This window comes from Trichosurus vulpecula, chromosome 5 (genome assembly GCF_011100635.1).
Source record: "Trichosurus vulpecula isolate mTriVul1 chromosome 5, mTriVul1.pri, whole genome shotgun sequence".
Lineage (NCBI taxonomy): Eukaryota > Metazoa > Chordata > Mammalia > Diprotodontia > Phalangeridae > Trichosurus > Trichosurus vulpecula.
Genome location: NC_050577.1, coordinates 300,999,577 through 301,022,943, shown reverse-complemented (window position 1 = coordinate 301,022,943; position 23,367 = coordinate 300,999,577). Strand labels below are relative to the sequence as shown.

Below are 23,367 nucleotides of genomic sequence, written 5' to 3'. Positions count from 1 at the left end.
TGGTGGGGGGTTGTCCTACAGGTTGACATCCCAGGAAGGAGGGAAATCTGAGCTTGTCTTTCCAGCTTGGCATAATTAGTTCTATTTGACGCATCCCCCCATCCCCCTACAACCCCATGCCTGCACTAGACACAGCCTTGAAGTGGAAAGGACTCTGGACTCAGGGTTCTTGGCCCGGGCAATGGCTGCTGGGTCTCCTCCCTGGGTTCCAATAAGTGGACTGGACCAGGTCCTTTCCAGCACCAGATCTTATGAATTTGAAGAGTAATAGCTGAACTTTTTATAGAGACTGGATATTTGCAAAGCATCTATGATCTTATTCAAGCCTCACAATTACCCCATGACCAGAGTAAATCCTAATTTGATGGATAAGGAAACCAAAGTTCAGAGAGATTGTCACCAGCCCAAGGTCACAGAACTTGAATCTGCCTCTCCTTGAAGGAGAAACTGAAGTCCAGGGTCACCTAGTGAGAAGCAGAGGCAGAACTGGATTTGGGATGAGACCTGAGCCTCCTGCCTTCTGGGCTGGAGGGATTCTGACCTCATAATAATGCTGGGAGGGAGGTGCCATTAAATGGTGCCCCATTTTACTGTTGAGGAAACCGAGGCAGAAAAGGTTAAGTGACTCAAACAGGGCTACTCAGCTAGTAAGTGTCTGAGTTTGGATTTGAACTCAGGTCTTACTGACTCTAACCTGGTGCTCTGGTCACTGTGCCACTCCCTAACTGCCATAAGTGTAAGTAAGAACGATCCTGCTTTTCTGTGCTTATTTCTGGCCTTCCTTCTGTAAGTTCTTCTGCATTAAAAAAAAAAAAAAAGTTGGTGCAACCTTCCTATCTCGGCATAGTCCAGGGAAACAAATGCCCACATAAACAGTGAGACCTTATTAAGCCCCTACTATGTGCCAGGCACTATGCTGGGCATGGTAGAGAGAAATCAACATTTGTGAAGCCCCTACTATGTGCCAGGTGCGGCGGATTGAAAGACATCAAAGTTTATTAAGCACCTACTCGGTGCCGGGCAGTGGGATACAACAAGGGGCAAAGGCAGTCCTTGTCCTCGAGGAGCTCGTACAGAGCCAGCTACCTGCAAGGGAAGCGAGGAAAGACAGGCACTGGGGTGGGCTTGGTGGCGCTTCCCTCTGCCCGTCTGCATTCTGGCCTGGCAGACCCCTGCCCCGCGCAGCGGGGAAGGGCACCCGAGGTCGGGGGGGAACCACGTGCCGGGGTCGCACACAGCTAGCGGAGGCTGGCTCACCTTCACCTGGGAGCCCAGCAAGCTCACCCCACTCTCGCTTTACAGAGGGGGAAACTGATGACCTGGGAGGGCGGGGACACCGGGATGGAGGGGCAGAGGCAGCACCCACTTCACCGCCCCAAGCAGTCCCGGCTCTGCGCCCCGAAGAAACTGTAACTAACCAATCCCCGCCCCCGCCCCTCGCCTCGGGTTGATCAAATAGCAACCAGTTCCGATCGGCAGGGAAACCAGCCAATGGGAGCTCTGGAAGTTTCCCTCTGGCGCGCCGGGGGCGTGGCCTCGGCTCCCTCGGCCCCCGCCGAGCGACCCGTCCAATGACGGGAGGTAGAGCCGGGAGGGGGCGTTGCCCCGCGGGCGGACGGCCAATGGGGAGCGGACAGGCGGGAGGCAGGGCCGGCTGGGGCTGGGCTGGGTAGCGGCGGGCGGGGAAGTCAGTTCGTCCGTCAGTCCGTCGGTCCGTCAGTCCGTCTGTCGGTCAGTCCGAGCGTGAGCGGGGCCGGGAGGAGGCGCGGGAGGCCGGGAGCTGGCCGAGGCGGGCTGTCTGCGGCCCCGGGCCGAGGCCGAGGTGAGGCGAGGCGGCGGGGCCCGGCCGGGCCGGGGACCGTTGGGGGAGGGGGAGGGGAGCGCGGGCACGAGCGCGGCCGGGCACGAGCGCGGGGCCCCCAGGCGCGCGGGTGCTGTGCGGGGCCGGGACTGCCCCAAGGTCACCCGGGCCGGCGGCCGCAGGGCCGGGACTTGAACCCGGCTCCCTCGCGTTGCGAGCTCTCGGGAGGGCCTGCTCTAATAATTAATAGCCGGGATGATGAGAGCGGTCACGGCTCCGCGCCCCGGGCTGCCCCTCCTCTCCCCGGCGGCATCCTTGCCCGACCCGGGGCTAGGCACAGAGGGGGGAGGGGGCGGGGCATCCTGCGGGCGCGCGCCCTGGGGAGTCCGGGGCATTTCCTGTGCTCTGTTCAGCTCCCCGAGTGAGGGTCGGAGGAAGGAGAGTTCTTTTTCGTGTGGTTTATTAAGCGCCTACTGTGTGCAGGGCTCGGCTGGCTAGAAAGGAAGGGCACTTCAGTCCGGGTTGGGAGGAGGGGAGGCCGGAAGAGACTTTAACCGAAGGTTCGCTCAAAGGGGCCACCTTGGACCCAGCCTGGCCGGGTGACCCTGAGCCAGTCATCTGATCCGCAGTAACCCCACCCCCGAGTAAGTTTCCGAGCTGGTGCACGAGGGTTGGTCCCCTGGAGGTGCCTGGACTCGGGACCCCACGGCACGGTGGGGAGTCTTGAGCCCCAGGGCCGGGGGGAGTCTCTGAGTTCATACGGTCCAGCCCCGCATTTTACTGTGAGGGAAACTGAGGCCCGCAGAGGGGAAGAGAGCAAGGACATTCAGTTCTGTTCAGATGACCTTTATTAAGCACCCACAGTTAAAGTGCAGATAGATATATGTGTGTGTGTATAACATACATATGTATCCACTTTAGTATTTATTCTAAATACTGTATAATTAACACCTATAAATAGGTTTTTATATTCATGCACACCCATTATATGTGCATACACATCCACCTTGGTATCTATATTATGTGTAACTATATATTCATTATTATGTAATAATTATCCATATATATGGTCTCTATATTCTCTCTTTCCAAACACACACACATATGTGGGATGGGCCAAAGGAGGGAGCCTTGAAACAACAGAGGAAGGCGAAGATGAGAAATGACAGCCCCTTCTTCCCCCCAGAACTTACAGGGTTGTGGTTGGGGTTTTTCAGGGGGAGGGGGGGATTATTGGCATGTCCACAGCTCATTGCACACAACTTAAAGAATGACTAAGGAGGCCTTTGTGGGAGTCACTTGAGAGGCCTGAAGAGGAAGGGATCCCTGGGGGGGGGGGGGTGGTTCTCTTGGAGGAGCAAGCTGCCGGACTAGAGGTGTGGGAACCTGGGTGTGTTGGTGGCATTGGGTGAGCTGGAGGGGGTAGTGATTTAGCTGAGGGAGGGGTGCGGGGAGAGCGCTGCTGCTTGGGATGGGCCTTCTTTGGAAGGCAGGAAGCCGGAATCATTCATGACTTGCCCCGGGAGCCTGGCTGGGCCCTTCTGCAGCTGGGCTTATTTTCAGGTCTCCTGGGGTTATCCTGCTTCAATAGCAGTCCCTTGTTCCCTCCCTGTCCCCTTTTGGGACACTCTCCTGTGTGGGGGAGGGATTGAAGGCCTCCCTTGCTGGCAGTGAAAGGGGCTGGTGGGGAGAATGGGACAGCCAGAAAGCTCAGGGGATGGACTGAGTGGTAGCCTTTCAGAGCCCTGGAATTTTCCTAAACTGCCTTTGAGTGGAGCCCAGGGTGCCCCCTTGATCTGCCACAACTGGTGCTCCATTTCCTCCTTTCTCCCCCCAGAAGGAGTCCATTTGCTCCATCTCTGGTGTGGGGTGTAAATTTGCAGTGACCCCCCTCAGATTATCTAGGATTCAGGCTGGGGGATGAGCCCAGCCGGTGCTGCCCTTGGAGGGACTGAGGGAGGGCAGCCCACTGGAGGCGTCCAACTCTCAAAGAGAGCTGCTTCTTCTGACCCTGACCTTCCCTGTTCCCTGGTGGCCGAAAGTCTCCACAGTGACTCGTTTGTCCTGTTCACCAAGCAGCCAGGGCTCAGGGCTTTCCCGGAGGTGCTGATGAACGCCCAGATCAGCCTGAAGCATTTCAGCCAAAGCTGCGGCTGAACATTCGCTTCTTTGTCCCCCTCCTCTCCAGCTCCCCCCCTTTGCGCTTCTCCCGAGAAGCTCATGTTGTCTCCCCTCCTGCAGATTGCAGGGGGCAGCACTGGCTGCCTTCACATTCCCCCATCAGACTCGTCCTTGTACGGTTGCCAGGGTTCACTTACTTTTCCCCTCTCTCAGTAGGGGAAACTTTCCTTCTGTACAAATATAAACTCAATCCTAAGCTTGCAGACTCCTTGGCAGGGCTGTGCCAGTCCAGATAGGCGGCCAGTGGATCGAAAAAGGTTCCCTGGGTGGTGCTTTTGGGAGAACAGTTATCCTGAATCTTTTAGAAACTGAAATCCTCCCTTGGAGTCTTTAGAAACCATGAAGGGCCATTGAGGCGCATGATACTTAGTACTTGAGAGAGGAGACCTAAGCAGAGAAGCAGATCAATGAGCCGGTCCCTTTGTAATCTTCCTCCTCTTCTAGAATTGGGTGAAGACCAGCTGTAACTGGAGTCTTGCTCTCTGTCTTCCAAAGAGGTATCGGCAATCTTTGTTCAATTACCTCTGAGCTGAAATGTTTAAGAGGCCTCACCATTTGTTATTTGTTAAGAGATATGCAGACATAATAAGCGCCATAGGGAGAGGGAGATGGATTAGTTTCAGGTGGTTAATGAATGTTTTCAGTTGAGTTCCAGAAACCCGGTCAAGGTTACAGATGGCCAGTCCCCATTCCTGAGTGGGAGAGCCTGGGCGTCTGTTCCTGAGCAGCCCATTTCTTCTGCTTTTCTTTTTTCTTAAAGGTACATGTTTCCTGAGTGGTTAGTCTGAATCCCTCTGGAAGCCAGAGGATAGAACTGATGCCTCTGATGTGTACAGGGACAGTTCCGGAGTATGATGGGACATTAAAATGAACACATGAGTTCCTTAACTTTAAGAGTTTGCTCAATGCATTCTGTATCATTTAACATTCCTTTCTCCCTGCTCTCTCTCCAGTCACACCATGACTGATAACTGGGTTTCATTGTGGCACAGATCATACAGGTTGTGACCAGCTTTGCCTGAGTGAGAGCATCAGCTTGGTTATTTCCAAATAGAGCGTTGGAGAATGCTGAAGAGTAGCAACACCTTAGTGAAGAAATCCATGTGCATTCCACTGCTAAAGTCATCCGTTGATGGTTTCTAGCAGGGATTGTTTACATACCTAAAAGGGCATGGACCTGTGGGCATCGGGGTTTGTGAGGTGAAACCATGGCCATGTAAGGAAGCCATCTCCATACCAGTCGTTTCAGTTGTCAAGTTGATGGCAACCAAAAGAATGATTCTTGTGTTCCTTCAGCCTCTTTGGAGTGTGTGTGTGTGTGTGTGTGTGTGTGTGTGTATGTGTATGCATGTATGCATGTGTATGCAGAGTCTGACTAGGGCTCCCCCATTTGGACAGACTAATCTTTGACTTAGAAAACATGGTGAAGGGTGCCACTTTAGCTAGTTCACATGAGGTAGGTTAGAAATATTAGAGTATGCCCTGGCACTGTAAAGTGAGCTAATTAAAATACATTTATTGGGATATTTTTGTTTTGACACAACAGATGCTTCCAAACAAATCCCCATAGAAAGTAAGACCTGAGAAAACAGTTTCTTATTACCAGACATGAGGAATGTGTACTTTAACTTGGGTTGTTTGGCATGAATGCTGATTGTGGGATCTCCTCATTTGTACCTTATGGAGATGATTTTGGCAGCTGTCGAGCAGAGGATAGGCCAGAGAGGGCAGGGATTCGAAGAGACTATGCCAGTCAGCCAGGCTAGGGGTAGGTAGGGGCTGGACGGCAGTGGGTGGTTGTATGAGGAGAGAGAAGGGTGTGGCTCTGACCACAGTCCCGTGGAAACATACCTAGATTTGGAGTCAGAGAACCTGGAGACAGCCTGAGTTGGAAGCAAGCCAGGAGAGAGCATTGTTGTGGAAATCAGGAGGAAAAGGCCTCCTGGAGAAGGCATTTAACAGTGTTGGCCTTGGAGAGACCAAGGAGCGTAAGGCCTGAGAAGAGGCCTTGGGATCTAGCCCTGTAGACATCTTTGGTACTTGGTTTGTAAAAGAATGAAGCAAGTCACCCTCTCTTTACCCAGAGGTGGGGGTGGGGTGAGGGGCTAGGGGCCACAGCTTTGGAATATCATGGATAATGGCAGGTACAATTGATAGGTTGCTTTTGCTGAAATGTTTTTTCTTTTTTTAATCTTTGTTTTGAGGGAATGGTGGTGGGGCAGGGGACGTGGGGAGGGGTGCATGGAAACCGAATATGTTGTAGAAACCCAAGGCATTGATAGCAAGTGGTTTCCAGAAAGAGATAGTTGGTCACCTTCAGGAAGGCTGTCAGGAGTGTGGCATTGTGGGATGGGAAGGGGCTGCCTGGTAGCTGGGCTGGAGTGAAAGCATGAGGATAATTCTGAGAGCTTGGCAGTGAAAGGGGGATGTTAGCCCAGAGGGGATGGCGAAGTCTAGGGAAGGTGGAGACCTCTGGAGATAGAGGGCACACCTAAGGAGGCTGGCCTTTTTCTGAGAGCAAAGGACGAGAGGACAGGTGAAGAATGGAAGGAAATTGAGTTGACAGATGACCTTCATTTGCTCAGCGAAGTAGGAGGTATGTTACCTGCCAAAAGAGAAAAAGGAATTGGTGGTGGTGGGTTGGGGGCCTGAGCAAGAGAGACTTTGAATAGTCCTGATGGATGTCATGATAGAAAACCAATGAAGGAAGAATCAAAGGATTGCCAAGTAGGAGGGAGGGCCCGGTTGGTACCTTGGGATGGCTCCAGTATCTGTTTAGCATGATGGGTGGAAGGTTGGGGCGCCAGATGGTGGGGGTGACCCAGGGCTGAGGATTGGCACAACAGGGAGCCAAGGGGCCCCTGTGCTGAGGACAGTGTATCGTTCCACTGCTCAGCTGGGAGGCCACGAATATGATAGGAGAAAAATAAGGAGCCGCCCGGGCGATGGATGGCCTGGCTGGCGAGCAGTGGGAGTGGGGGAGTGTGAAGACTATGAAGACTTGGCGTAGGGGGAGGCAGAGGGGCGATCAAGGATGGGGTCTTATGATCAGAGAGGAAACTGAGCCAGTGAGACCATAGAGTGGTCACAGTTGTCTGGGTGATGGATGGTGAGGTCTAAGATGGGCCTGCTCCTGAAAGTAACCGTGGTGGAGGTTGAAGAGGAGGAACTAAGTGGGAGGCCAGGCAGCTTCCCCCTACATCGCAGTCCTCAAGCATGGGAGCAGGCCTAGATGTGGCTGGAGGCTGGTCAGTGTATTAGCACCCATTATGACAATTATCATCCACATTGTTATTATTGCTTTACTGTTTCAGTCAGTGATCATGTCAAGCGTTGAACAGTTAGAAGGACCTCAGAGGAGGACATGGAGAAATGAGGGCCCAGAGAGAGGTGGGAGTGGCCGTGGGGACCCAGGAGTGCCCTGGCTTTCCCCGGGGTCCTCGGGGTGTTGGCGTCCCTCTGGAGCAGATGGTGGGGGGGCAGGACATTTTCCCCGTGGCACAGTCATCGGGATCTACTCCCCCTTAGTAAATGTAGGTGTGGTTTTTAAGGAAGTGTTTTGGTACCATGGCCTTTCCTGTATTTTCTTCTTCCAATTCACAACTTCCTTGGAATAAAGAAAACCATTTAAGCAAGTCCCTGTAGGCTCTGGCAGTGTATACGCCACATTTCATAGATGCATTTTCAGAGGTTGGTTATGTCAATTGACCCATGTTTCTTGATTGCTGTGGGCAAATACTTCTTAACCTGTTAAGTGAGCTGGCGTGTTAATGATGGCATGGGGGTGCTGGGGGCACGAGGCCACTGGAGGACAAGAGGTGACATTAGGAAAGATGCAGGTGAGTTACAATGGGGGTGGTAGAGTAGAGGAGAAGCATTAGTGAAATGCAGATCTTTGTATGGTAGCCCTGTGTACATTACTTTGTAGGGGGAGGGGTGGCAGGGAAAGGGAACGGTGGCCAGAAAAGCTTTGACGTTGTCCAGAGTATTTGGAGCAATTCCCCTTTTTGGAATTGCCTTCTGAGCTCCTAACGAGAACATTCCTCTGTATTGTCTTAGCCATGGGGGCAGTTACTCTTGGAACATGTCAGACTTTTGAGCAGCCAGAAGCATTTTGGAGCCAGGTGTGGGGGAAAAGGTCTTTGGGTAAGGGACCAGGCTGGGGAATATGAGCAAGTCAATGGGCCTGGCTTATTTTTGTGGCCACTGTGGCTGGTGTCTGTGCTGATGGAATAATTAGAGAGCTTGCTTTGGAGGAGGATGGACGCTCCTCAATTGAATCAGCAGGTTCTTGTTTGATGGACGTTGTGGATTTCTCTGGTTTGCTCTTCTGTAGCAAAACACGAACACAACGATATCTCTTTTCTTCTGCCCTTTCTAGAATTAAAGCCCTTTTTGAAAATGCACTGAAACTTTTTCATTTTAAAGCCACATTTTAAATGACTTTTTCCAAGATGCTTTGTACCTATACTTGTGATACATTTGTTTGGTCTTCTAGAGGTACAGATGATTTCCCAGGGTCCCTTAGCTAACTGTAAAGCAATGATAACTTCTTTATCTAAAACATTGGTTCCAAAGCATTTCCTTTCTCGGTTTTTTATCTTTAAGGTATTTCTCTGTGGTAGTTCAGGGCATCCTGGTTGGGGGGGAAACTGCCCTGGATTTGTCTACAGGACATAGTTCTGCTGCTGCTTCTTCGTGTAGCCTTGAACAAGTCATTTAACTTTTTGGGCCTTACTTTCCTCATCTACAGAATGAGGGCGCCGAATGCAATGACTTTGAATACCCTCATTCGTAGCTCTCAGTTCTGAGACTTAGTTTCATTTTACAGTGAGGCAGTGCTGGAGTAAAAAACCTACATAACCAGTTCTGTCCGGATCTCATGTTTGACATGACTACTTGGAGCTGATTAACAATGTAAATCTTGTGGAGTTTGTAATTTTTTTCATTAAAATCTTTTTCTCTATTTTTCAAATGATGAAATTTTTTTTTTTTTATTAATCTGACCTTCTCACTGCCCTGCTCTTTCAAATGAAAAAAAAAAGCCCAACCCAAAACATCCCTCCATATGTGTTTGTGTCGTCCGGCAGAACAGGTCCTCATGTTAGTCATGTCCTGAAGTGTGTGTCTGCATTTTAAGTTCATCATCTCTCTCAGGAGGTGGGCAATGCGATTCATCATCGTTCTTTGGAGCTTGTGACTTATCATTTCACTGATCAGAATTCTCAAGTTCTTCAGGTTGTCTTTCTCTTTAATGTTCTCCTAGTAGAAAAGTCTAACCAGTTTCCTTTGAAAGTGTCCATTTCATCACTTTTCTCTGGGATAACATCTCATGACGTTCATGCGCCACAGTTTGTTCACCCATTCTCCAGTTGCACTTCGCCGTGGTTTTCAGTTTTTGGCTACCATCAAAACAAGTGCTCTAAATATTTCCGTATGTATAGATGCTTTCTTCTTTCTTTAATCTCTTTGGGGTATGTATCAGCCTGGTTGTGGTAGAGCTGGGTCAAAGGGCATACACAGCTTAGTAACTTTGTGGGCCTCGTTCCAAATTGCTCTCCAGAATGTCTGGACTAGTTCACAGTTCTGCCAGCAGCGCACTGGTGTGTCTGTTTCCTGAAGCTCCTCCAGCATTTGACATTTCCTTCATTTGTCATCTTTACCAATCTGGGGGGCATGAGGTGGAAGCTCAGAGTCGCTTTAATCTGCATTTCATCACGTATGTTAGAACATCTTTTTCCGTATGATGGCCAATAGCTTGGATGTCTTCCTCTGCAATTGCCTGTTTGCATCCTTGACCATTTATTTATTGGGAATGTTTCTTAGTCTTAAAGTTTTGGATCGTTTTCTTCTCAATCTTGAAAATGAGAACTTTGTCACAGACATTTGTTGCAAAGATTTCCCCCCCAGTTACCTATTTCCCTCTACTTTTTACTATGTTAAATTTGTTTGTGCCAAAATGGAAATTTTATTTATTCAAAATCGTCTATTTCATCTTATGTGATCCTGTCTGTCACTTGTTTAGTCATTAACCCTTCCCCTGTCCATGAATCCTAAAGGATCTTTGTTGTTTCTTTAATTTGTTCATCAGCTATGGGTTTGGAGTTTATCTTGGTATGTAGTGTGAGGTGCCAGTCTAAACCTAATTTCTGCCAGACCACTGTCTAGTTTTCCCAGTAGTTTTTGTTAAACACAAACCCAGTAATTTGGAGCATTGGATTTATCAAGGAATATGTCATTTGCAGAGGAAAGATTTTTTTTCAATAGCTATAAAGTTTTCTGAATTTGGAAGTATTAAGCCACATACACTGTTTTGGCCAACAGTCAAAATGCCATATTTGTCTTAGGGCCAAACTTTTGACTCTCAGAATGCACAGCATTCTGAAAGACTTGATCAGCTTATTGCATGTTTATTTTGTAATTGCTGATTGCAAATGTGCATTTAAAGATGTATTTACTAGGAACATTTGGGAAAGTTCTGGAACAAACGTGAAATGAAAATTCCAGAAATCTTTTTGAATTCCAATGTGTCCTTGTCCTAGCTGAAGCTCTCAGTTATCCAAGAAGCTCCTCCTTGGGGCCTGCCTTGCGTCCCCCTCCCCACCCCAGCCCCCTTCCTCGAAAGGAGACACAGTGCATTGGTTTTATTTTCGTGTAGGAAGGTTTGAATGAGCTGAATTTTCATCTCATTTTTTTGGTAAAGTTTTTTATTTTTCATTTTAAATTTTATTTTTTTTATTTTAAACTTATACAAAATGAGAAAAGAAAAAAAAAATTGCCATGTACACAGCAGATTGTAAGAGAGGATTCAATATAAAACAATTAATTTCCATTTCAGGAAAACTATATAATAAATACTACACATTGTTTGCAAAGCTGCCCAGCTTTTTTCTGTTTCCTTGTTGGTTTTCTTTTGTTCTCTGCTGTGTACTTTTTACGTATTTTTCCTCCTCCCTCCACCCCAAAGATGTATGTGTATGTACACACACACACACACACACACACACACACTTATATATACATATACACTCATACACATATATGTAAGACTGTACTATGCTTATTTCTGCTTGTCATCTGTTTCTATGACTGTGGATAGGATCTCCTTTCATAAGTCCCAAGTCTCCTCATGTTATCCCATCCATCCTTCCACCCATCCATCCTTTCATCCATCCATCCTTCTATCTATCCACCCTTCCACCCATCCACCCTTCCATCTAGCCATCCATCCATCCATCCATCCATCCATCCATCCATCCATCCATCCATCCAAACTTCCATCCATCCATCCATCCATCCATTCATTCATCCATCCATCCATCCTTCCATCTTACTGTCTGTCTCTCCATCTGTCCTTCAGTCCATCCATCCTTCCTGGCTAAAAGCAGCAGTGAATTCTGCTCTTGTTGGCATACTGAGTGCTAGACCAGTGGGTGGAAGCAGAGTGTTGAGTCATGAGTATGCCCTTTGGAAGGGTTAGTACGTCTAGGATGGCATTTCTAGAACACAAATGGGGGGCTCAGTCATTGCCTTGGATTGAGCTAGGCGGGGCATCAGAAGACCTGCATCTTATGTGGGGTCACTTACTTCATCTCTCTGAGCCTTGGTTACTTTTTTGTAGAATGAAATTAGATTATCAGCGGTTTGGAACCTGGTGTCTGTGAACCTTGTTTTTTTTTTTTTTAAATTTTTGATAATTGTATTTCAGTATAATTGATTTCCTTTGTAATCCTCTGTGTTTTATTTTATACCGTAAAAACCCTAGCTCCGAGAAGAGGTCTGTTGGTGAAGAAGTATTGGAAGTATTCCCATGACCTCTCCTTGAGTCTTTCCCAATTAGTTCCAATAGCCTGCATCTGTGCCAAGGCTGTGGACATCCTGAGAAAGGAGAGTTGCTTGTCAGCTCCTGGCATTTGTGAATTGGAGCCCAGCATGGTCTTCCCCTCTGCTCTAGTGATCTTCTGGGCAGTTGGCTCTGAATCACCTTGGAGCAGTACTGAACATCCAGGAGCATGCAAGGCTTGGTTGAAGTCGGGCCTGGAGCATCTGTGGACTTTTTGGGCTGCCCACATTTACTCATGAACATACCCAAGTGGCTCTTCTTACACTATGAGCTCACATGGAATGATCCTTAACAAGGTGCCAGAATAGATGCTTGAAAGATAAAGCCCGGCCCTTTGGGAAATAGCGGGAGACAGACATGTTTAGGTGATTCACGGTAAACAGAGTCATCCCATGTCCCCCAAAGTTAAGAGCTCATGAATATTTCCCTTCAGCAGTGGCCAAACCCAACAAATGTGGAGAAGAGCTATTGATACTCAGCAGAAATGATCTCAGTCTCCATACCGATGCTGTCCTAGGTGCTGAGGCTTCAGAGAGCCTCCGCTCTATGAGACAAGATTCAGAAAGTGGCAGAGGAGTAAATACAAAAGAATTTTCTGGAGGAGAGTGTGCTGAGGAAGGACCCCCATGGACAAAGAGGAGGAGTAAAGAAAGAGGGCATCATGGACCTCAGGGAATAAAGCACTTGTGTGAAGAAATGGAGATGGTAAATGGAATGTCACATAGGAGGACTGATGAGCAGGCCAGTTGGACCGGAGGAGAGACAGACACTGAATGGGAATGAAACAAGGCCAGAAGGAGAGGGAAAGGCAGACTCTGTAGACCTCTAAATGCCTGGCTGAGGATTTTAAAATTTCATTTTGGAGGCAATAGGGAGCTAGTGAGTGTTTTCTAGGTTGGGATAGGGAGAGAATGACATGGTCACCTCTGAGGCAGAGGACTGTCAATTCGTTTGAAAAAAAACCAAAACTTTTTTTTCCCAGTTACCAAGCACATGATTTTCTGGAGGCTGGAGAAGTGGGTAGAGATTTGAAGCAGGTGACCCCATTAGGGTAGGCAGGGGAATGTGCCTGGCCTGGCCTAGAGGTTGTATGTAAAGGGGAGAGAATGTGGCAGATGGGAGAGCTGTGCAGGTGGGGTCTTGGCAGCAGGATGGATTGGGTGGGGGTGGGAAGAGGCCAGGATGGCTCCAAGGAATGGCTCAGTCTGTCCCCGTGGAAGGGGGGTGAGGTCTGGCAGAGTTAACCAGCAGCATCGATGACCAGGCCGAGCAGTAAGCCATGCTGGGTCTCTTTCTATACGGATAGAGTTCCCGGCAATGTGTAGTTGGACTGGAATTGTTGCCGTCAGCTCTCGTGGGATACAGTAACCTTATTTGTAGGGCATTATGGGAGGAGATGTTCTGCATAAGGGAATTGTCCAGATTACTGATGGTAATCCCCTTTGCAGGCACACTCAGCTAATGTAGTTAATTGGTTTCATGAAACTGCCGTTAGGCGAAGCTCTGTTACAGGGAGCTGGTGCTTAGAATAAAGAGTAATAAGCCTGTGTCGTGAGCGCAAGTATTAGATTGTCCACTGGTGACCACCAGACTTGGGTTTTGAGCTGTCTGCTCAGTGATGTTGGCACTTCTTAGTGCTCCAGGGGCGGGGTTAGGTTATAACCATGTGGCGGGAAAGGATTTTGGTCAACATAATCTTTGGGAGCAGGGCCTGCCTTGCCCCATACTTGTACAACTTTATGGTTAATGCTTTTGAAAAGTTTTTGTATACTTAATAACTAGTAGTCTTTCGTGACTTAAAAGTTTAGCATAAATGAGATTTTGTTTTAAAAATCCCATTGAAATGCTCTCAGATACCCAAATTTGAGAACATTTTCATGTATTTGCACCATGTGACCGAGCCTCTTAAGGGTGCCAGATTAGGCAGTTGTCTGCCAGCTGTGCCCTTTCCCCCACAGCGTTAGCTCAGCAAAGATGGAGCGAGTCACAGCCTCAAACCTCTGCTGAATTGTTGGTGGATTTTTGAGTTATTGTATTTGCTAGAACATAAAGTCCCCTCTCTTGGGCCTCACTTTATTGGTGCACGATGCTTTTTAATTAAGGAGGTTAATATGGTTGTACTCTGCTGCGTGCCCTGGCCAGTGCAGTCACCCTGGCCTGCTGCTGCTCCTCCCCTTCCTGGCCCAGAGCCTCCCTACCATCGGCCTCCCTGGCCTAGGTACCATCCCTTCTCACCTCAGCATCTTTGTTTCCCAGGCTGCCTTGTGGTTTCACATGCAGTCTCATGTCCGGCGGGAGGCCATGTCCCCAGCTGTCAGGGCTTCCCTTTGAGGTCAGCTCTCCTTGAGGTGTTGGGTCGGGCTCTCTGTCAGACCGTGAGCTCCTTGTGGGCAAGAACGGGTCCTCCCTCTTCTTTGGATCCCCAGTGCTAAGCACTGTGCAGCACACAGTAGGTACTTAATCGATGCTGGCCCTGTTTTCCAAGTAGAGTCTGTGCTCTGGTGTTGAGGTGGGTCAGCCTTCATGCAGATTGGGACACTCCATTGTCATCGGCACTCATCTGAAGAGTGTTTCTGTGGAACCTTTTAGATTTGGGGCCAAACTTCTTCTATGCCCTTGGCAGGTCGTTTACCTTTCCTTGCTTGTGGTGGGAGGATGTGAGACTGGATGCCTGCTGAGGGCTGTCCCTCTCCCCAGCTCCAGATCAGGGAGCTTACTCAGATCATATAGAACTGACTATCAGATACTCACATGCATCCGGGGACTCATTAGTGGAGTACTCCCTCCAGTGATGCAGATTGCAGACCATCCAAGTGGGCCCTTCCTTTCTGCTTCTCATCCATTTCTTCCCATAAAGTCACTCCCAGGGGTCCATCTACCATGCCAGGATGCTGCCAGAGCATGGTAGAGGTCCACACAAGCTGTCTAGGATGTGAAGGAAGATGGGAATTTCATGAGGGTGGAGGTGAGGAGGGGCGGCTTCCAGGCCTGAGGCTCATCCAGGGCCTTCTCTACTCCTTGTTCCCATCCCTCTTTGCCAATAGAGTTTTCACTGGCCTCACACACTTCCATTTTTGTGTTGAAGTCACTGAGCATCAAAGAATATGTTGATTGAATCTGGTATGTTTTATATACCTATGTGTGTGTGTATGTACACACACACATGCCCCACACTCCCCACACTCCCCCCCCCACACCCCTACACCTTTTTCTTTCCCTTTAGCTCCTACAATGCATGTTGGGCCATAAGCTTCTTTCATCAGTCTCTGTGCGGGAGCTGGGGGTAAGTAGTGCAGTTCAAGAGGCGTGCCTGGCCCCTGAGCTGCCTCTCATTACCTCTGTTTGCCTCTCCTGAGTGAACCTGTGAGCGGCCACTTCTCCCATCCTCTGGTTTTGTCTGTAGCAGGAACATCAAGGTTGAAGTGACTCGGTTCCCCCAACAGCTTGTTGTTAGTCATTGGCCACTGTGAGTCCCCATGGTGGAGCTAAAGACTCTATGTTGTGTTTCTCAACACTGGCTTTCTCCTCCTTAATGTGAACATGGAGGTGAAGCAATCAGTCCGTTATTCCGCAAGCTTAGGAAGCATTTACCATGTGCTGCACACTGTGCTAGAAAGCTATACATCTTTAAGAGAAGTCAGCTGGCATGTTCACAGTTGTTAGGAATGAATGTGTTCTAAGAAGCAAAAATAGGGGAGGGAAGAAGAAAGGGCTTTGGGTGTAGATGAGCGAAACTGTGTAGGCAAGGCTGGTGATTCATCATCTCTTCATGTGTGGTATGTTTGTTGCAGTGGATTCTGGAATGTGCGATTGTGTGCAGGTGCCCCAGTATTGCAGAAGCCAGTGGATGGGGGCTGGGGGGAGGCCCGGGCTCCCGGAGGCAATGGCTCAGGTTCTGTCTCTGAGCTCAGGCATTTGGAGAGGCCCATTGGAGGATGTTTTAAACACTTTCTCGTGAAACCTGCCCCTAAAAGGATCGTCAGTATTAGTGGACATGGCACATTAAATGGAAATCTCTCACTACTATGAATTAGAGCAAATGTTTACTCTTTCCATGCTGCCTGTTTTCCTTCTTGGTCACCAAAGCCTTTTCATTCATTAAGCACCTACTAGGCACTGTGTTCATTATTTGAGGTGGAGAGTTAAGGATGACATGGTTCCTGCCCTCAAGGGCATTGTCATTTAGTGGGGGAGGAGGGAGGAGTCCCAGTGTGACCCCAGATAAAGCTGAGAGACAATCCAGGGTGATGAAGGTGCCAGAGGAGTCTAAAGTACTCTGGGTCTGATGGACAAATCAGGAAAAGTTTCAAGGAGAAGGCGGCAGCCATTGAAAGCACCTCGAATGATGCTTCTCCTCTTGCGGCCGTGACATTTTTAAGTGGAAAGAACCGGGCAGGTTCTGGGTGTGCTTCCCCTCAGCACCCCAGAGCCCGATCTGTGGCAGGGTGACTTCATCTCCTTTTAGTTGAGTTAGTGTGTTTGCATCCCCTAAGCAAAAATGATTAGACTGGGTGTCATTAGTGGGTCTGCTAATCACCTGGGCTAATGTTCTCTTCTACAAGGTTATAAATTTGATTGTTTTCATTTCTTCAGTGAGTGGTTTTAAACCATCTATGGCACTTGAGTGTTAATTAAAATTTGGCCTTGTTTTCCTCTGATTTACTTTCTGTATTTGGGAAAACCATTCTTGTGTCTTATTTTCTAGCACCCAGTCTCTGGCCTACCTTAGCCCTTCAATTCCTAATCCCAGTGTCCTAGAATTGAGACCCGGAGGGACCTTAAGATGCCCAGGGCTAAGCCCTTTTAAATAAGTAGATGAAGACACTGTCCCCTTCATACTGCAATGGGGTCATTTGCCCAGGACCACAAAGCAAGGGGTTTTTTGATTAGGTGAGGGGCTAGACCGGATGAGCTCTATGAATCACACCTGTCCCCTCCCCTTTCCAAGCCCCCCTCAAGTGGAGTCCCTCATCACCTGGTGGGCAGCTAATTCACACTTATCTCATGCAGAAAGTCTCCTTTAAAGTCTTGGGCTGGGGAGAGGGTGGGGTGGGGCTAGGCCCTCTATCACTTGACTCCATCTGAAGTAGGCAGCTGTCCCTACCTTCCCTTCTCTTTCTATACTCCCAGAGCTGTTATTCTGTGCTCTGTCAGAATTCCTGAAAATCTAGCCAGTTGGGAGACGCTTTGGAGTGTCGCCATGCACCTTCTGGCCCAGGGATAGAGTCAGGTGAACATTGTAAGGAGAGGAAGCGATGTCCTCAGTGAAATCCTACATTCTGCTGTAGAAATCCGTCCCTGTGCAGCTCCTGAATACTCATCATCAGCCTCTTTCAGGGTGATTTGCTTTTCATGGGTGTGTCAATAAAGTACAAATTCTGACTGGCTGTGGATGATGCATGATGGGCCTAAAAATGGTGCTTGAGTGGGAGGAGGGTGACTTCACCGGGGAATGAGCAAACAGACTTCTGCCCTCATCACCTCAGTCTCAAGGCTGAGCTCCCAGACTCCTGCCTCATTCACGCCCTCTACCCCGAGGCCAGTGATTTTCCTAAAGCACAGCCTGCCCCACGTCTCTCCCAGGGCTCCAAGTCACCTTCTGAATCAGATCACATTGTAGTTAAGCTTCCTTTGGGGGCATTTAAGGCTTTTCTGGTCCAATGCTTCCTTCCTCTCCTTTCCATACTACTTAAGAATCAGTTTTTTCTCATTGCCCCAAGAGAATCTCTGCCCCCTGGTCCAGGGCCATTTTTCTCTTTCAAAAATAAAAACAGATTTTTTTTCAATTCACCAAAATCCTCCTCCTTTTCTCTCATCATTGGTCCTGTGTCCCTCTACATTGAAAAAGAGAAACATTTGTATAGAGTCACGCAAAACAAATTCCCACATTGCCCCCCCATGCACACACACATATACATGTATACATACATGTAGGTATCTCTCCATCTCCGTCTGCTCCCTGAATCCATCCCCTTTGTCAGGAGTGGACAGTATGTTTCATCATGATCCCCCTGGTGTCACAGTTAGTCATTGTGCCAGTTTCTGAGGCTTTCAGAGTGGTTTGTTTTTATGATATTATTGTCTTAGTACTCACTCTTCTCCTGGTTCTGTTTGCTTTGCTCTGCATCACTTCCTATAAGTCTTCCCAGGTTTCTCTGAAACCACGAGGGCTTCTTTAAGTGAAACTGGCAGGGTAATCCTTTTATTTGGGTAACTTTGTGACATTTTCTTTTCATGTTCGTCTCATTTCCTCATGTATTCCCTGCCCTCTCCTTCCCACAGAGCCATCCCCTGTAACAAAGAATAAAAAAGAAAAGGTGGAGCGGGGAGAGAAGCAGTTCAGCAAAACTAACATCACTTGAGCCTGTATATGCCCTATTCCTCACCCATAGTTCCCACCTTGGTAAGGAAAGGAGAGAAGTGAATTTCTTATGCCTCCCGTCCTTGGAGCTGAGCTGGATTGTTGTAATTACACAGCCTTCCACTTCCCAGTGCTGGTTTCTGTTTATGTTGTAGTAATTGTACATATTGTTTTCCTGACTGCTGCTGCTAAGTGTCCTGCCTTCCCGTACCTCTGGTTCGGAGCTGTGCCCCCACCCCTAAGCACCTGTTGCCTCTGTATGAGAGCCACGATTGGTGCTCTGCCCTTTTCTCCCTCATTATTCTGCTTTAGTCCACAAGGAACTTTACACAAAGGTCGGGGGGGAGTTTCATTATGAACTTGAAAGTTATCAGACGTCAGTATTTCAGTATCCAAAGAACAGAGAAGTGGATTATATACACATGTGAACTTACCGTCTGGCTTTTCACAGTGTCTGGTAAATTTCATGTGTTAATACCAAAACTGCCCTGCTTGTCTATGTACCTTCAGAACTTCCTTGGGGGTGTTTGCTTTACTCTGTTTTCATCGATGCCCACCAATGACCTATCTTGTTACATTACATAGACGCAAACAAAGCCACTGAGTGGAAGTGTCCAGGCCCTGCTGCCCCTGGGCTGAGATCACGAAGGCCTATCAGTCAGTCCTCTGCAAATGTAGTTGGTCACTGCGTGGAGTTCTCAAGTCTTTCTGAGTTGGTTTTCTTGACAGTCTGGTTGTTCTTGTAAAATTGTTCTCATGGTTCTACTCACTTCACCCTCCATCAGTTCACATAAGTCTTTCTAGGTTTCTCCGAATCCGTCATTTTTGTCATTTCTTGCAAGGCATTGTTTATATGCCTGCGTGTGTTCACCCATCCCCAGTATGGGGTGGCTACTTTGTTTCCAGATTTTTTTGTTGCAGCAAGTACACCGTGCATGTTTTTGTTCACATGTGTCCCTTTGTCTTCTTTGGGGATGTATCCATACTAGTGGTGTTGCTGGGTCATAAAGCTGCACAGCTTAGGGACTTTGGGGGCAAACTGGTCCACATTGCCTTCCACAGTGGTTGTATCCACCAGCAGTCTGGGGGAGGGGGCTCAGTCTCATCTCCCCTCTTGTCATTGTCCTTTGTGCCATCTTTGTTAGTCTCAGTGCATTGTGTTTTATTTGCATTTCTCTGATTATTAGGGACTTGGAACATTTTTCCAGGTGGTTTTTGATAGCTGAGAACTGCCTTTGACCATTTACCCATTGGGGAATGAGCCCCTTGTTCCTATATATTTGTATTAATTCCCTCTATGTCTTGGTCATCAGGCCTTTATCAGAGAAATTTGCTGCTAGGGTTTTTCCCCCCACATTTAACTGCTTCCCTTCTAATTCTGACTGCATCGATCTTGCTTGTGCAAAACCTTTTCAATATTATGTAATTGACATTGTCCAGTTTATCTTACAATATCTCCCGTAAACGCCTGTTTGGCTTTTAAGGCGCCTTCCTACCAACCTTCCACATGATATCTCCAGCATTATCATCCATCACTCCCCTCCTTGACCTTGTCTGTCTAGTCAAACTGCCCTTCTCTCTGCTGCTCACATAGGGCCCTCCATCCTTCATCTCCAGGCCTTTGTACTGGCTGTGCCCCATGCGTGGAATGCCCTCCTTCCTTACCTCTGCCTCCTAGAATCCTTGGCTTCCTTCCAGACAGCCCAATCCCCACTTATGTTGCGAGTCTTTCTTATTCCCCTCTGCAACTGCTGAGGGTCCTCTTTCCCTAACTACCTGGGATTTATTGTGCATTTATTCTGCGTATCCCAATAGATATACATTTTTTTCCCTTCATCCTTTGTGCCCCATGGAACGTGAGCTCCTTGAGAGCAGGGATAGTTTTGGTTTTTGTCTTTGTGTCCCTAGCACTGACACATGACCTTCCATACAGAAGATGCTTAATAAATACTTGGATTGATTGAGTCATCTCTATCTCTTTATTTAGTTAAGAATTTTCTCCTTATCCATAGTTGTGAAAGGTATATACTTCCTTTCACTCCGAATTGGCCTATGGTAAGACTTTTTATGTTTGGGTCATGTATCCATTTGTAATTTATTGGTTTCTCATCTGTGAAATGGGGATAATCACACTTGCTGTACTTCCCTTACAGGATAGTTTGAGAGGCAGCAGAGGGCAGTGGCTCTAAACCTGTGAGATTTTGTATACAGGAACTCTGTGGCTTTTGCACCCATTACTCCTGAGAGCCCATGTTTGCCCTTTCCACTTCTACCCAGACCTGCTCCTGGGCCTGCCCTCCTGGACATTAGAACAAATGCTCTCACTCTTCATTTGTAAAGTGAGGTGGGGTTGGACTCATTGATCTCTAATCAATCCAGTGATTTTTTTATTTAATGTTGTACGTGGCTGGGTGTAGCTGACCCCATTTAATGGAAGTAGGGTCTAGGGGAAGGAGGAAAAGCTTTATCTTTTTTGGCTCCAGCCCTAGGTTAGGGATGACCCCCCCATGACAGCCTGATCTCCCTGCCAGGCAGAGATGATATGGGGCCAGTGGGTAGGGTGGGAGTGGGGAGGGAGATGATGGTGCTGAGAAAATCACAGTGCCTTCTTTCTTTGTTACTTGACCAAGTCAGGTTGAACGATCTTTTGATTCAGGACAGATGTAAGGAGCCTAAAGGCATGTTTTGCAGTATGTTAAATCTTTAAGGGAGTTTTAGGTTTACCTTCTTTTTCCCTGCCTCTCTTAACAAGATATTAATAGACTTATTTTAAAAGACTCATACCAAAAAATCATTAGTCTAACTCTTCTGCCTCTATACAGACATTGATTTTGGCTGGGCATCATGGACCCATCTTAAAGTGCCTTTCGATAATCAAACCTGAGCTATGTAGATGTGGCTTTGCTTCTGAGAGGGCTTGTTTGGGTGGAAGCTTTGCTGATTATTGTGCCCATTCTGGGCTCTGAGCCTGCTCCTGTCTTTGTCTTTCCCCCTTTCTTATTTCTCGAAGTTAACTGGCCTTTTGAGGATCCATTTTCCTGGGCCATGTGGGGCTTCATTTGGGGTGTGGAGGCAGCTTAGGTGATCTGAGTCTATCCAGCTGAACAGGGTCTGTGTCTCTTTGGGGAGAGGATGTTAGAGGGTTGTCCACTGGACTGTTGAATACAAAAAAGTGTGTGGGGTTTTGGGATGTTTAATGTACCTCATTAGGAGGAAGCAAGTGTGTTACTTTACTTTAATACTTTCATACATTCACAATAGACGAGGCATTGAGACAGTTTCTTGGCTGATTCACCTTGAGGTTGGACTTTGTTAGGCATGGGCAATATTGGAACCCGTGAATTGAATGAAAGCCTTTCCAGAAGTGATGAACTTGACAAACAAGGACATTTCCATTTACCAAAATCAGAACAAGGCTTGTAAACGAGACTGTGACTCTGTTCACCTTGTTCATATGTCCCGTCTAACATGGTACGAACATGGTCCTGCCTGTGTGTGACCCTTTTTCTCTCCCACTTAATACTGTTTTATTTGCCAATTACATGTAAAGAGACTTTTCAACATTCATTTTTATAAGATTTTGAGTTCAAAATTTTTCTCCCTCCCTCCTCAGTACAGCAAACAGTCTGATCTGTGTTGTACATGTACACAGTATAATGTTAAACATATTTCCACATTAGTTGTGTCGTGAAAGAAAAATCAACTAGAGGGAAAAACCACGAAGAAGAAAAGAAAACAAAGAAAGTGAAAATAATCTGCTTTGATCTGCATTTAGACTCCTTAGTGCTTTCTCTGGATGTGGATAGCATTTTCCATCACGAAGCTTTTGGAATTGTCTTGGATCATTGTGTTGCTGAAAAGAGCTAAGTCTATCATAGTTGATCATTGCACAGTGTGGCTGTTATTATGTACAATGTTCTCCTGGTTCTGCTCACTTCACTTAGTATCAGTTCAGGTAAGTCTTTTCAGATTTTCTGAAATTCAGATTTTCTCAAATCTGCCTGCTCATCCTTTCTTATAGAACAATAGTATTCCATCACATTCATATACCACAACTTTTTCGGCCATTCCCTGATTGATGGGCATACCCACAATTTCCAGTTCTTTGCCACTACAAAAAGAGTTGCTATAGATATTTTTGTATGCGTAAGTCCTTTCCCCCTTTTTATGATATCTTTGGGATACAGACCTAGTAGTGGTAAGGCTGGATCAAAGAATATGCACAGTTTTATGGCCCTTTGGGCATAGTTCCAAATTGCTATCCAGAATGGTTGGATCAGTTCACAACTCCGCCAACAATCCAGTAGTGTTCCACTTTTCTCACATCCCCTCCAACATTTATCATTTTCCTTTTCTGTCATATTAGCCAATCTCGTAGGTGTGAGGTGGTAGCTCAGAGTTGTTTTAATTTACATTTCTCTAATCAATAGTGATTTAGAGCATTTTTTTATATGACTTTAGATAGCTTTAATTTCTTCATCTGAAAACTCCCTGTTCATATTCTTTGACCATTTATCAATTGGGGAATGACTTGTATTCTTATAAATTTGACTCAGTTTTGAAAAATGAGGCCTTTGTCAGAAACACTGACTGTAAAAATTGTTTCCCAGCTTTCTGCTTTCCTTCAAATCTTGGTTGTATTGGATTTTGTTTGTGCAAAACCTTTTTAGTTTAACATAATCAGAATTATCCATTTTGCATTTCATAATGTTCTCTCTCCTATTTGGTTATAACTTCTTCCTTCTCCATAGATCTGACAGGTAAACTATTTGTTACTGTCCTAGTTTACTTATAGTATCAGCCTTGATGGCTAAATCATGTACCCATTTTGACCTTATCTTGGTATATAGTGTGTAAGATGTTGGTCTATGTCTAATTTCTGCCATACTATTTTTACTGTTTTCCAGTTTTCCCAATAGTTTTTGTCAAATAGAGAGTTCTTATCCCAGAAGCTGGAGTCTTTGGGTTTCTCAAACAGGAGATTACTGTAGTCATTGCCTACTGTGTCTCATGCACCTGTCCTATTCCACTGATCCGCCTCTCTGTTTCTTAGCCAGTGCCAAATAATTTTGATGATTGCCACTTTAGAGTTTTAAGTCTGGTACAGCTAGATGCGTGGCCCTTTCTGACCTTCCTTTCACTTTTTGTCTTGTGTCTTTTAACTATGTTTAACTATGCCCC

The 23,367-nt window shown here is 47.1% G+C and overlaps 1 protein-coding gene across 4 annotated transcripts in view; it reads left to right on the top strand.

Annotated features, from left to right (window-relative positions):
• Window positions 1-1,613: 1,613 nt before the first annotated feature.
• The window catches only part of PACSIN2 (protein kinase C and casein kinase substrate in neurons 2), a 145,263-nt gene continuing 123,509 nt past the window's right edge, over window positions 1,614-23,367 (top strand). The window contains exon 1 of one of the 4 annotated variants that reach the window (XM_036760044.1): window positions 1,614-1,822. The gene's annotated coding sequence lies outside the window, so the exon portion shown is untranslated. The remainder of the gene's footprint in view (window positions 1,823-23,367) is intronic. The other 3 variants (XM_036760045.1, XM_036760049.1, XM_036760046.1) reach the window with 3 other exon arrangements.